Raw genomic sequence first — 13748 nt, forward strand, 5'->3', positions numbered from 1 at the left:
AACATATTATTGTTTCTAAGACAATCGGGTTGTCGATTCTCAAGAACAATCGAATCTATAACACCCTAATTTAGTCCGACTCGAAGATCTATAGATTACGATGTTACAAAGAACCACCGAGATGGTCAACCCGAAAATTTCTTTTCAAAAACGTTTATAATTACCAAATCATTCATCATCCTAGCATAATTGATATCATACTTAAAGTTTACAAAACATACTAGAGTCTCCCAAATTAAAATATATCCATTTAGTTTTAAACCAAAAGAGTTATGACTCGAATAGTACAAGGTCCATATACAATACGTGCCTTCTAAATTTACTCAAGACATACTCTGCAAAACATCTAGTATGGAATGTACAGACGCGATAGGCTCCTCGACGATCCTCCTTTAACCTGCGCATGAAAACACATAATAGGCGTGAGATAGGCCAAGTGGTGTGGTCGGAGGAATTTACGTGCTTCTCGGACAACACACTAATCTATCTAAAACGTGATAGCTTCGAGATAAGAACCAGAATTTACGTGCATCGAAACTTATAGCCTTTAGTCTACCTTAGATTCTTGAAAAGTCGGGGTGAGGACCTAAAGTTGCATGCATTGCATAGAAAGCTCACATCTTGGACCTAGTCGAGGATGAGGTGTGATTTCGAAATTTTCGTGCATCAAAATTTGTACCGACCCGAAATTTACGTGCATCGGATGCATACCAATAGACATCATATGGATATCTACAAAAAAGGTCGATCGTCATAATACTAAAGTAACTCGGGTGTCCTAACTGTTTCCCTACTGTCACATAAAGGCATATCTTATGTTATCCTACTTGGTTTCTAGGTGAGGAATTTATGATCTTGATTGTTTTCACTTGTTTCGATACTTGATGTTTATACGAACTCAAAACACCCAAACCAGGTATTACTTACTTCTCGTACCGATATTACTCAAGCGGCCTTCTCGAATACTTACTTCTCGTACCGATATTACTCGGAGAAGGCAGTGGTTTCAGGAATGTTACAACCAGGGTTTCAAATCGTGGTAGCGGTCGCGTTTTCGGTCATTTCGGGTTTACCGTGATTGTGGTCGTCACAGGCGCTATTGGGCGCTATTACGGGTGTAATGGGTAACTTGGACGGCGGCGAAACCACTAATTCACGGGCTCTATCATATTTTCAGACCGTAATTTGAAACCTGGTTACAACTACTAGACACAAAGAACACGCTGGAGCTTCCGACATAGGTAAAGTATCGGCCGGACCCGCTTCCTCTACATGTTCAGTCGACAACCAAGTTAAGGTCTCGATATGCGACGACATCAGAGCAGAATCGATAGCTTCTGGAGCCATGAAATATAATTCTTACCAGAACACCTGCACAGGAAAACCAAACAAAATTGCAAATGAGCTATAACTTCAGTAATTAATCAACTTAATGAATATGAACTTGGAGAAATGAATATATATATATATATGTGTGTGTGTGTATGAACCAAATTCATACAAATACATAGATTTCATTAAATGGAATCTTAAGGTTGCACCGTTTAATGTCAAAATCTATTCTAATCCGACAAGGAATATTTGAACTTGAAAACTTAACAGAATCAAACAGGAAAAATATCATCTGATAAATGTTTCTGAACGGTTGCCTACCTTTAAGGCTAGACTTGGTAATGGGTGAATTCACGAGATAATGTTCTCGAATTTTTTTTTTCACGATATGGTGCACATCCCAGATTAATTGCTGGAATGGGGTAAATTCTACAGTGATCGCCATAGGACGCTATGCAATCCAGGCGACCTTGGAGGTCGCCATGCAATCCGGGCGACCTCCAAGGTCGCCATGGCATTCGGGCGCCCTGTGTGTATTTTGCAAAGGTCACCATGCAATCAACATGGGATGTGGGAATGCATGGGGGAGGGGATGCATGCTGTGCATGGGACGTGGGAACTGTGCATGGCCATGCAGATGCATGCTGTGCATGGGACGTGGGAACTGTGCATGGCCATGCACGTCGAACGGTGTAGGTCACGGCGGCGTGGTAGGTAGGTCGCCATGGAGTCTCGGCGACCAAGGTCTGGTCCTGTAGTTGATGTAGCTGCATGCATGCGTTGCATCATAGCTGAGAGATTCCTGCACCCGTAGCTGTATGTGTTGCATCTATAGTTGCGTTATTGCAGCGTTAATTTAGCTGTCAGCCTTTCAATGCTCAATAGTTAGACGACAATGCTAATATTATTTGCTTCAACAATCAAATTTAATGACTCTGTCCAACGCTCAGTTGCTTTATATAAAGGATATGGGGTTTAGGGTAGAAGCACAAGCAGAACCAGCACATATAAACTTTGCCGAGAGAAAGAAAAGGAAGAAGAAGAAAAGAAGATAAAGGCTCAAACATAGTTCGTGAGGTAATTTTTTTATTGTTTAATTTAGTTTATTATATGAAATTATTAGTTTGTTAGTTTCGGGTTTAGGGTAAAATTAAAATCTAGTTAATTAGTTTGTTAGTATAAATTATTAGTTTGTTAGTTTAAGTTATATTATATTAGTTTATTAGTTTAAGTTATATATTATATTATATAAAAAATTAGTTAATTAGTTTCTTAGTTTAAGTTATTAAATATAAAAAATATTAATTAATTTGTTAGTGTCTTTAAACGTATATTAGGTTGTTCGTTGAAGTTGAAGTTATTAGTTATAAAAAAATTAATTAGTGCTTAATTAGTTTGTTATTTTAACTAAGTTATATTATAATAGATTAGTTTAAGTTTAAGTATATTATATATATAGATTATATAAAATTAATTTGTGGGAGCTATTGTTGTTTAAATAAATATTTTGTTTACACATACATGACATTATTTCACAATATTTGCCCACGTACAGATTGATTCGAAGAAAGAAACAAGGCAGGAAAAGAAAGTAAAGGAAGAAGGCATAAAGACGTGAGTAATTTATTATTTTTTGTTGTCCATTTTTTGTTGTTGTGTATGTGTAAATTAGTTAGTTAGTAAGTTTATATTAGATTATATAAACTAATTTGTGCGAGATAATTTCCGTTTTAAAAAATATTGTGTTTAAAAATATTTAGTGTTGTTTTAAAAATATTTTGTTTAATTTACATTGTATGTGTATATTAGTAAGAAGTAAAAAATAATTGAATGAAATAATCCGGACAACGCATTATCTCGCGAAATAATTATTTCGAGAACATTATCTCGACAGTTTTGCCTAACAAATTTGTTTGATATTTTTAAAAAATAAAAAATATTATCAAACTAATCATTATTATTAGTAATAATTACTAAATGATTAGTATCAAATCTAAATCATTAAATATTTATAATAAATAATTATTAGTGATTATGACTAAATCATATTATTATTAAATCATTAAATATCAAATCATTAGATTAATAGTAATTATCAAATCATTATTAGGTTTATTAGTAAGCAATCAATCAAGTTAAATAATAAATTTTATTTGATCATTAATATAATAGTATATTATATTATATTTAATAATTTATGAAATTATCTTATCTAATTTTTTAATCTAAATTAATTTATTTTTTTATCTGTAGAGAAAATGAGCAGCAACTTTTTCACGATTGTCCATTATAATGGACAGATTATGGAAAATGAGGTCGGAGTAGTTTTTCAGTCTGAAAAACCAATAAATATGATGTTCAAAAAAGACATCACATTTATAGAAATGAATCATAAGATAGAAAGAAAAATTCGAGCTGCAGTTGATGGTTTGAGGTATAGGTTTATGATATGCTCTAACCCAGTCAGATATGCTGCAGTTCCACTTGAAGAAGATGATGATATTGGAACCATGATTGGATTACATGAGTCAACCAATATAGCAGTTATTGAATTATTTGTTGATGTGCGTAACATATGTGATGTTCCTGGGTCATCAAGAGGTGTGGCTCAAAATCCATCTGAAATGGCTTTATATAGTCAGTTTGAGGAGCCGACATACAGGTTCCCGAACAGTTTTAGGGCACTATTGGAAAGTGTAAATGAAGTCGGGGGGACATCTACAGCAGCAGAGTATGAGACGAGAAACATACCGGAATTGGTTGTTGATATTGACGCTGAAAATCGATGGGGAGAAATTCATGATGATTCAAGCGAAGATGAAGAAACTGAAGAACCCGTTTTGGGCGGCGACGAAAATATTTTCGGTGGAGGTGCAATTGATGAAGTTCCGACACCGTATGAAGCTACACCTCACATGTACGAGATAGATTATGATGCAATGAGGGCACCTGAATTCCCAGACATGCCACATTTACCTCCGTACCAAATGATTGAATCATTCGATAATTCTGGTGAATTTTCAGTTGGGTGCAATTCAGAGGAAAAAATGAAGCTACGCTGGCGATTAAAGAGTACTGCATCAAATGCCATGTTGATGTCCATGTTGCAGAGTCCAACCAGAAAACCCTATACGCAAAGTGTGTAAAATATGGCCCAGAGTGCAAGTGGAAGATCAGAGTGTCGAAAAATCAAAGGCACGATGTTTGGGTCATCACGAGGTACAATGGTTCGCACACATGTTTGCGAAACTCCATCGAACAAGACCACCGACTATTGGACTCCGATGTAATATGTGAATACGTGAAGGCGGTGGTTGAAAAGGATCCAAGGATATCTTGTTCAGTGTTAGCTGCATCTATTCGAAGCCAATTTGGATATCAAGTAAAATATGGCAAGGTGTGGAATGCGAAAATGAAGGCAATGAAGTTGACGTATGGAGATTGGGATACATCGTACAATGAGCTACCACATTTGCTATAATCAATAAAGCGATTTATCCCAGGAACTATAGTGAAGTCTCAAACCATGCCCGCATATGACGAAGAAGGTCAACTTCTGCCAGGGAAGAAAATATTTCATAGACTATTTTGGGCATTCAAGGCATGTATTGAAGGATTTCCATTTTGCAAACGTATGATCCAAGTAGATGGTACGTGGTTGTATGGTCAATATAGGCATGTACTTTTGATGGCAGTTGCTCAAGATGGTGAGCGAAATATCTTCCCAATTGCATTCGCCATTGTTGAGGGAGAGACAACAGAGCCTTGGGATTTCTTTCTGACCAATCTACGTCAATATGTCGTTCGTGAAGATGGAGTTTGCTTGATATCCGATAGAGGAACGGGTATTTTGGCGGCAATTGAACGACCAGGAAGTCGTTGGATACCTCCGTATGCATATCCGACATTTTGTATCCGTCATATTGGCAAGAATAGTATCGACCAGTTTCATAACGTACATATTCGTAGCGAGATAGTCAGCATGGGTAAGTTTTATTTTCAATATTTGTGTATTTTTTACGTGGTTTTTTTAATTGCGGTTTAACACAATATATTATGGAACAGGATACGAACTACGTCGACCAAATTTTGACAAGAGATTGGAGAATTTGAAGGTATTTTACGATGATCAGCGTGTTTGGAAGTGGGCTTCAAAAATACCGCGGGAAAAATGGTCGCAAGCATACGATGAAGGTCGGAGATACGGACATATGACCACAAACCTTGTTGAGGCCATTAATTCGGTACTAAAAGGTACACGCCATCTCCCAATAGCGAGTGTGGTGAAAGAAACGTACTTTAGACTGGGTAAAGTTTGGTCGGACAAAGGCAAGGAAATTGAGAGTCTCATAAATAGAGGTAAAACTTGGGCTCCTACAGTGGTGGAATCAATGGAAGCAAATGAGCGATTGGCAACATCAATGGTTGTTCATAATTTCGACCGAGTTGGTCATACTTTTGTCGTGTCGTGCATACGTCGTAACGTCGGAGGAGAAGATCAAACATTTAGAGTTGATTTACGACACAAATGGTGTGATTGTGGTCGTTTTCAGGCATGGAAATATCCATGTGCTCATGCAGTCGCTGCATGTATGTATGCTGGTGTAAGCGCATACACTTATGTTGATGAATGCTTCCACCTACGTAGGATATTAAATGTCTACAGCTATATGTTCAGACAGATCCCGAATGAATCATATTGGCCCAAAAAGGATCATGATGAATGGCTACCAAATCCAATGCTTCGCAGAAGTCCAAAGGGTCGACCTGAGTCCACTCGAATTCATACCAGTATGGATTTTCATGCTATAGAGAGAGGTCAAGCAAAGAGATGCGGATTATGTAGGGGTGAAGGCCATTCAAAAAACAATTGTCCTAATTTACCAAGATATAGGCCTCATCATTAGTAATCATATATGTATTTCTATGTATTTATTAATCATTATAAAAATGATTTAATAATGATTTAAATATTTAATGATTTGATGATTTAGTAATGATTTGATAATAATCATTATAGTAATGATTTGATAATAATCATTATAATAATGATTTAGTAATAATCATTATAAAAATGATTTAATAATGATTTAAATATTTAATGATTTGATGATTTAATAATGATTTGATAATAATCATTATAATAATGATTTTATAATAATTATTTAGTTATTATTTAGTAATTATTTATAATAATGATTTAATACTAATGATTTAATAATTATTACTAATAATTATATAATACTAACAAATGAGTGTACAAGTGTGGATTACTGAGTTTAAATTTATACATAGTCGAATTTATTAATGATTTAAAATAGTTGATTTACTAAATATTTAATTATTTGATACTAGTAATGATTTGATACTAAAAATCATTGTTAAGGTTAAAAAAAGTAGTCTAATTTCAATAAATAATTTGTAATAAATAGCAAACGAGTTTACAATTGTTGTCGATGTCGGGGTGTTGTTGAATGATAATGTCGGGGCGGACGTCTGATACGTTGTGGCCGTTGTGGCTCAGGAGTATTGTACCCATCCCCCTCATTCATTGGGGGTATTTGAACTGTCATGTGTTCAAAGTCATACGTCGACGAAAACGTAGGAGAATATATGGGTGCCTCAGGCTGCACAAACTCTGGTATGTATGCCGGGCCAGTAGAATCATCAACTGCGTGATGCAACGATTGTGGTGCGCTATTATCCACATCGGTCATTTCCGCTTCAGTTTGTAGAGATGAACTCCCACTCCTACTCGGTAGAGAGTATTCAGCTTTACCAAATCTTTTTTTAAACCTCAAAAATTGTCGCCTCTCTACTATTGTTGTGAGGAACGGCTTTCCATTATCCAAAAAATAAGCAAGGTAAGCCGAAGTCTCAAAATTAAAGTCGTCGTCTTGAATGGCGTCAAGAGTTGGCATGAAAGAAGCCCTATTGTTCCAAGCATTAATGTAGGTTGCATGCTTCTCAACCCAATTAACGCTTTCTTTACGACAACCATCAAATCTGTGCAGGTCGTCATGCGTCTCAACCCAATTCACTGGACGACGACCATCTAAGTTTTGGAGGAGGTCATGATCTCATGGACTCCGCGGAATAGGTTGGTGGAAGTGGAATTGCCTCAGCACTCTATCCCCAAATTGGATCTCAACAAAAGCAAAATTGATCAATGGTGTAACAGCACACCAAAATTGAAACCCATCTAAAATATCGTGCGGTATCAACGCAAATAATTCTTCATTCATGTATGGTCTCCAATTAAACTGTAAAATTACAAAAACAATAAAATTTATTTAAATCAAATAATATAGTTAATTTAAATAATAATTAAAAAAATACAAATTATGCATACCTCTTTTTTGGCCTTAATGTCGATCTTCAACCTGAACTCTTTAATGTTGTTGTGCACCAACCCTGTGCCTTCAATTTTATGCATCCATCTGTATATCAATCAAAACAAAAATAGAGACATTTTGTTCAATAATTTTAATCAAAATAAATATTTTTTAATAAATATTTTATATTAAAATAGAGGATTCATATTACCTTCCGGCAAGTGGAAAGTCAACCGCAGTCCGACTAATCGGTGTCAAAAACGGAAGTCTATGCCAAGCCCATGATTGTAGCAGCAAAAGACATCCACCGATTTCTACTGTATTATTATCATTCACGACTAATGACACCTTGCACATCTCACGATACAAGAACGCCAATATCGCCGAACCCCAGCTATATTGCCTACAATTCTCAAAATTTGTTAAAAAAAGAAGATACTGAGTGTGAACATAACTACCGGATTTATCAGGCATCAAAATTCCCCCAATCAATTGTAATATATATGCTCGTGTTGCATATATAATTTCGTGCTCCGTACTATTTGATTGAAGTTGAAATTCATTCTTCAACAATGACAACCTCACCCGCCACCCTTTACACTCTGGTGGTACGGGCGCTTTCCCAAGAAACAAGTTGCAAAGTTGTTCCACCTTATTAAACTCATGTGACATTACCACCGGCATCCCATTAGTTTGGACCCCGAGTTGCATTGCCACATCCTCCAAAGTTATCGTGCATTCGCCACACGGCAAATGAAACGTGTGCGTTTCTGGTCTCCAACGTTCAATCAACGCACTGATCAAACTTGGGACCAACTTGTAATCTCGCACAAATGTTATATACCAAAATCCAGCCTCTTGCAGATTTTCTTCTATTAGTGGGTGTGGCTTGGGCACTTTATGTAGTCGAAGACGAAGGACTCGCTGCTCGTCCTCCTACAATTAAATATTTCAAAAAATTATCACAATCATAAAATAATATTCAAATATTTATTAATTATAATTCATTAAACAAATATTTTATTCACCATTATTCCCAAATGACTTGAAATATGTTCATTGTCAAGCCTCAACAGTGGAATTTGGTCAGCCATTAGAATGAATCTGTAAAAAAAATTAAACAACAATATTTAAAAAATCATTTAATATAATCTAATATAAACTAACTAACTAATTTACAACACTAAACTTTAATATAATAACTTATAATATAATAAACTAATAAACTAACAAACTAAACTTTTTAAAATATAAGTTAAACGTAAACGCTAAACCCTTAAACAACTAATAAAATATTCTTTTATATAACTAAAACTAACTAATAAACTATTTTTTCATTATAATATACTACTAATAAACTTACTAACTAATTTTTTATATAATATAAATTCAACAAACAAATATAACTTAACTATTTAACTAACACAAACTAATTAAATAATTTTTTTTATATAACTAACTATTAACAAAACAAACTAATTAATTATTTTTTAACTATATAACTATCAAACATATACTAATTAAATAATTTTTAATTTATGTATACTATAACTTAAACTAACAATCATATAACCCTAAACTAACAAACTAATTAACTGCTTTTTGTTTTACCCTAAACCCTAAACTAACAAATTAAACATTTATAATAATAAACTAATTTAAATATAAAAAAATTTACCTTATCTCCCTTTCTTCTTCTTACTTTCCTTTCTCCCTTTCTTTCTTTCCTTTCTCCCTTTCTTTCTTTCTCGGCTGCAATCTCTTCTCCCTTTCTTCTGCAATCTCTTCTCCCTTTCTTTCTTTCTTTTATAACCGGCTGCCTCAATTATTCCACCAATAATTGTACAATTGCAGCTATGATATCATCAGCTGATTTCACGCATCAATGGTTCAATTATTGTACCAATAATCAAATGGTTCACATGCATGCATTGGCTCAAATGGTTCACATGCATGCATTGGGAGCTGTAGGCATGCAGCGGGGAGCACGTGAAGGAATCTATGTGGCTGTGCATGTGCATGGATGATGGGAATGACGTCGGGACTACATGGCGACCTACAAGGTCGCCGGGACTACATGGCGACCTACAAGGTCGCCGGGACTACATGGCGACCTACAAGGTCGCCGGGACTACATGGCGACCTACAAGGTCGCCTAGGCTGCATGGCGACCTCTCTATTCATGCATGCTCCCCATTGGCTCGTATGGCTCGTATATGGCTCGTTGCATGCTCCCCATTGGCTCTCTATTCCTGCATGCTCCCCATTGGCTCGTATGGCTCGTATATGGCTCGTTGCATGCTCCTCATTGGCTCGTATGGCTCGTATATAGCTCGTATGTCACCCTCGTATGACACCCCGTATGTCGCCTGGATTGCATGGCGTCCTCCAAGGTCACCTGGATTGCATGGCGTCCTATGGCGATCACTATTGAACTCACCCCATTCCAACAATTAATCTGGGATGTGCACCATATCGTGAAAAAAAAATTCGAGAACATTATCTCGTGAATTCACCCCTTGGTAATTGATCAAGAAAAATCACACCAGATTTTGCGGATCTTCTTCGGGGTATTTAATGATCTACAAAGCTGAAGAACCTGAACCCAAAAAACATTAAAAAATATCGTTACATCACATAGAAATTAAATATTCATTAAAATATAAAATAGAAACAGATTTATAGTGAGAATGCATGAAAAATAATTATAAAAATGGGAAAAAATAGAGAAAAATTTTCTTTTAGAAAATATTAAAAACTTACCTTTTGGATCAAACAGCTAAAGAAAGTGGTATTCGGGAGAGCATTGGTATTGTGGAGCTTCAAAAAAATGATGCCATGGAAGCCAAATCAGAAAAACAGAGGATTTTATCATTATGCAATTTATTGAAAAAAAGATGTATTTAAATCTAATAATAATAATAATAATAATAATAAAAAACAAAGCAACGCTTATAGAGAAGTTTCAGAGGAAAAAGAACTCATATAAGATTGATGAGACGCAGAAAGAGAAATGAGAAAGGTTTCCATACCTTTTGCAGAACTTTGTTCTTTTCCAAGTTCTCTTCTTCACACCTGCCAATCTTGAATTTTTGAAGCATGTATACAAGAAACGAAAAAGGTTAAGAAAAAAGAGATAGGGAACTCATTTTTTCATTGTATATATAAAACAATAGAGCAAGAAAGAAACAGACAAAGATATACGTCTTAAGAAGAGAAGCAGTCTTCTTGTCGAACCTGCTTTATTTATCGTGGATGCTTCAATCTGACAGGCACTCTTGTGGCAGTTAGGAATATCATACTTTATCACTCCAATTGAATATGCTCCAAGCCGCTGCAGCGGTTTTCTCAGCTTTCAACCGAAGTTCATTAGCTTCCTTGCTTCGAATCCTGCAAGATTTCAAGAATAAGGAAGTGGAAAGAAAAAAAAAACAAACTGCTTGGAGTATTCTACACCAAGATGCTTCTACCAGTGCTGCTTTACGAGCCTCATTTGCCTTGTGTGCAGCCATTTTTTCTCTCAAAATCCTACAGTAATGAGGGTTTGAATCTTCCAGGGTCTCATCAAGAGTTAAATTCATACCATCTACTTCCTGAAAAAACCCCCACATCGGTAAATTTCGGTCAAGAAAGATGAGAAAAGAAGATGTGCAATCAATTTTAATGTATATGTTCATAGGATAGGACATGCATCATCTTTATTTTCCTTTTCAAATAAGAATCAATCTTTTCCGGAGGAACCAATTCAAAGGAGAATTCTTCCTGTGTGAAGGCTTCTAATAAGGATAAGTTCATAAACCCCAACGCATTTTTCAACTATGAATCATTCGGGTATAGCATATTGAGGCTTCTTCACCCGATCCACCATAAAGCTTCAATTAACAACGAATCATATCAGAAAAGGCCATTAGTATTGTTTTCCCTTTGTTTAATCCTAATAAACTAAATCGTAGGTGTCAATTAACTGCTAAGCGATAACTACAGATCAATTATCAAGCATAAACTCATTTCATTTCAGCATGATCCAATTCCAAATACCCAAAAAAGGCGTTCATATCAAATACTACAAACTATTAGCTTCGTACATTGAAATCCGGCAAACAATTTAAGATTTCAAAATCCTTTTATCAAAGAGAGCCGCAGACAATCAGAGCATTACCAACACTATCGAAGCTATCATACTTTCCCCCCTTTCCACTTGCAGAGATGGATTGCTTATTTAAAGCGTCGACGTGGGTAGAAAAAAGATTAACAGGAAAAAAAAGAATGAGAATTAACAAAAATTTGTCTAACATCGACAACAGAGCGAAGAACGGGATAAGAATTAAACAAAACAGAAGAATTAAGTTTACCCATGCCTTGAAACAAAGATAAATTGAAAAGCAAGAGTTGAGCTTGAAATGGAACCACATATGGGGGCGGCAGGAAAAGAAAAATTAAGCAAAACAAAAGGGTTGTTGTTGGGGATAGATACACTGTTAGTGTGAGGATAAATGCTATTAATTCAAATTATTATTTAATATATATTAATTTTGTTAAAACTATAACAAGTTAATAAGTTAGTTTGATGATTAGGTGTTTATTGTGTTGAATTTAATTTTGGTGAGAGAGTCACATTATTATCATTGTGTTGTTAATGAATTAACGATAGAGTAATATAATTGAAATTAAACATAAACATTAGTATTAAAATTGTAATGTTAATGACATTTTTAAATCTACATTTAAGGTAAATGATATTTGAAAAAGTTTATCCCAAAAATATTGTTAAGTTACACAATAGATCATTGCATTAGTTTACAATTAATTGTGATATTTAACCAAATAATAATATTTTAGTAAAACAACGATTAATATACCTCGACAAGTCAACTACCTTACTTTTCTTTATTACCCTTCTTATATTTGTAACATTATAATATCGGAAGTAGGCATGTAAATGAACTGAACGTTCAGCGAACCGTTCATGAATCGTGCAGCGGGAAATTCATTTATGTGTGTTTATTTATTAAATGAAAGAACATGAATAAGATTTTTTGTTCGTTTAATTAAATGAACGGACATGAACATAGGTCTCGTTCGTTCATTTACGTTCGTAAACGTTCGGTTATGTTCATTCGGTTATGTGCGTTTATGTTCGTTCGGTTATGTTCGTTTATGTTCATTCATTTATGTTTAACCCAATCTTCTTAAATCAATTTTGGTGACCAATTTGTAAGTATCTTAAAAATATTAATTAATTTGATATTCTGATTACCAACTCTATAATTAACCCAATTTTATTTGGAGATTAAATCTAATATGTTAATCCGTGAGGCACCTCGCACCTATATTCATTTTCCCTATTTTTTTCCCAAATACCAGTGTTCACTGGAGAGTGGAGACGATCGATGAAAGCTTCAAAACAAGTTATATTATAGTGCAATCTGAAGTTTTACAGGTTTGTTTTCATCTATTTCTCTGTTTTCTTTGTCTTAATAGTTGATATGTAAAGTTATTGCGGGTATATTCACATCTAAAACTCAAGAAAACATCATAGTTCTTTCTAGAAATAGATGGGAAGATAAAAGTAACAATCGGAAGTATATAAGCATCAGTAAAAAGAAAAATATATAGAATTTGCCAATAAAAAAAATAAATGTTTCTATGCAATTTCTAAAAAAGAGTGTAATAGCGGAAGTAATGGGTTTTCCAGGAATAACCCATTAATAAGCAGAAAATACACTTTGACAATGAACTTTTATTTTCATAGTTCTTGTATGACATTTAGTTGTGGAGTAGACTTTAGGTATGTTAAAATTTTGAATGGTGGTTTAGCAATAATATCAGTTACGATATGTAGCATCGAAGGGATTTCGGATCTATATTATTGTCTTGTAGTCCAATTTGTACCGTTCAAAATCTTCATGCTGTTAAATTTTATACTCTGCCAACGGAAAGGACCATTATTAACAAACTTCACTAAAGTCTGACATTGATGTCACAAAAATTTTAGGCGACGAATTTATTAGAATAACATAGTGAAAAGTGATTGTTCATATATAATCATGGACCACTAAGATAAATGTTATAGCGTTAAAT

Source organism: Hibiscus syriacus, unplaced genomic scaffold (genome assembly GCF_006381635.1).
Source record: "Hibiscus syriacus cultivar Baekdansim isolate YM2019G1 unplaced genomic scaffold, ASM638163v2 tig00110569_pilon, whole genome shotgun sequence".
NCBI lineage: Eukaryota > Viridiplantae > Streptophyta > Magnoliopsida > Malvales > Malvaceae > Hibiscus > Hibiscus syriacus.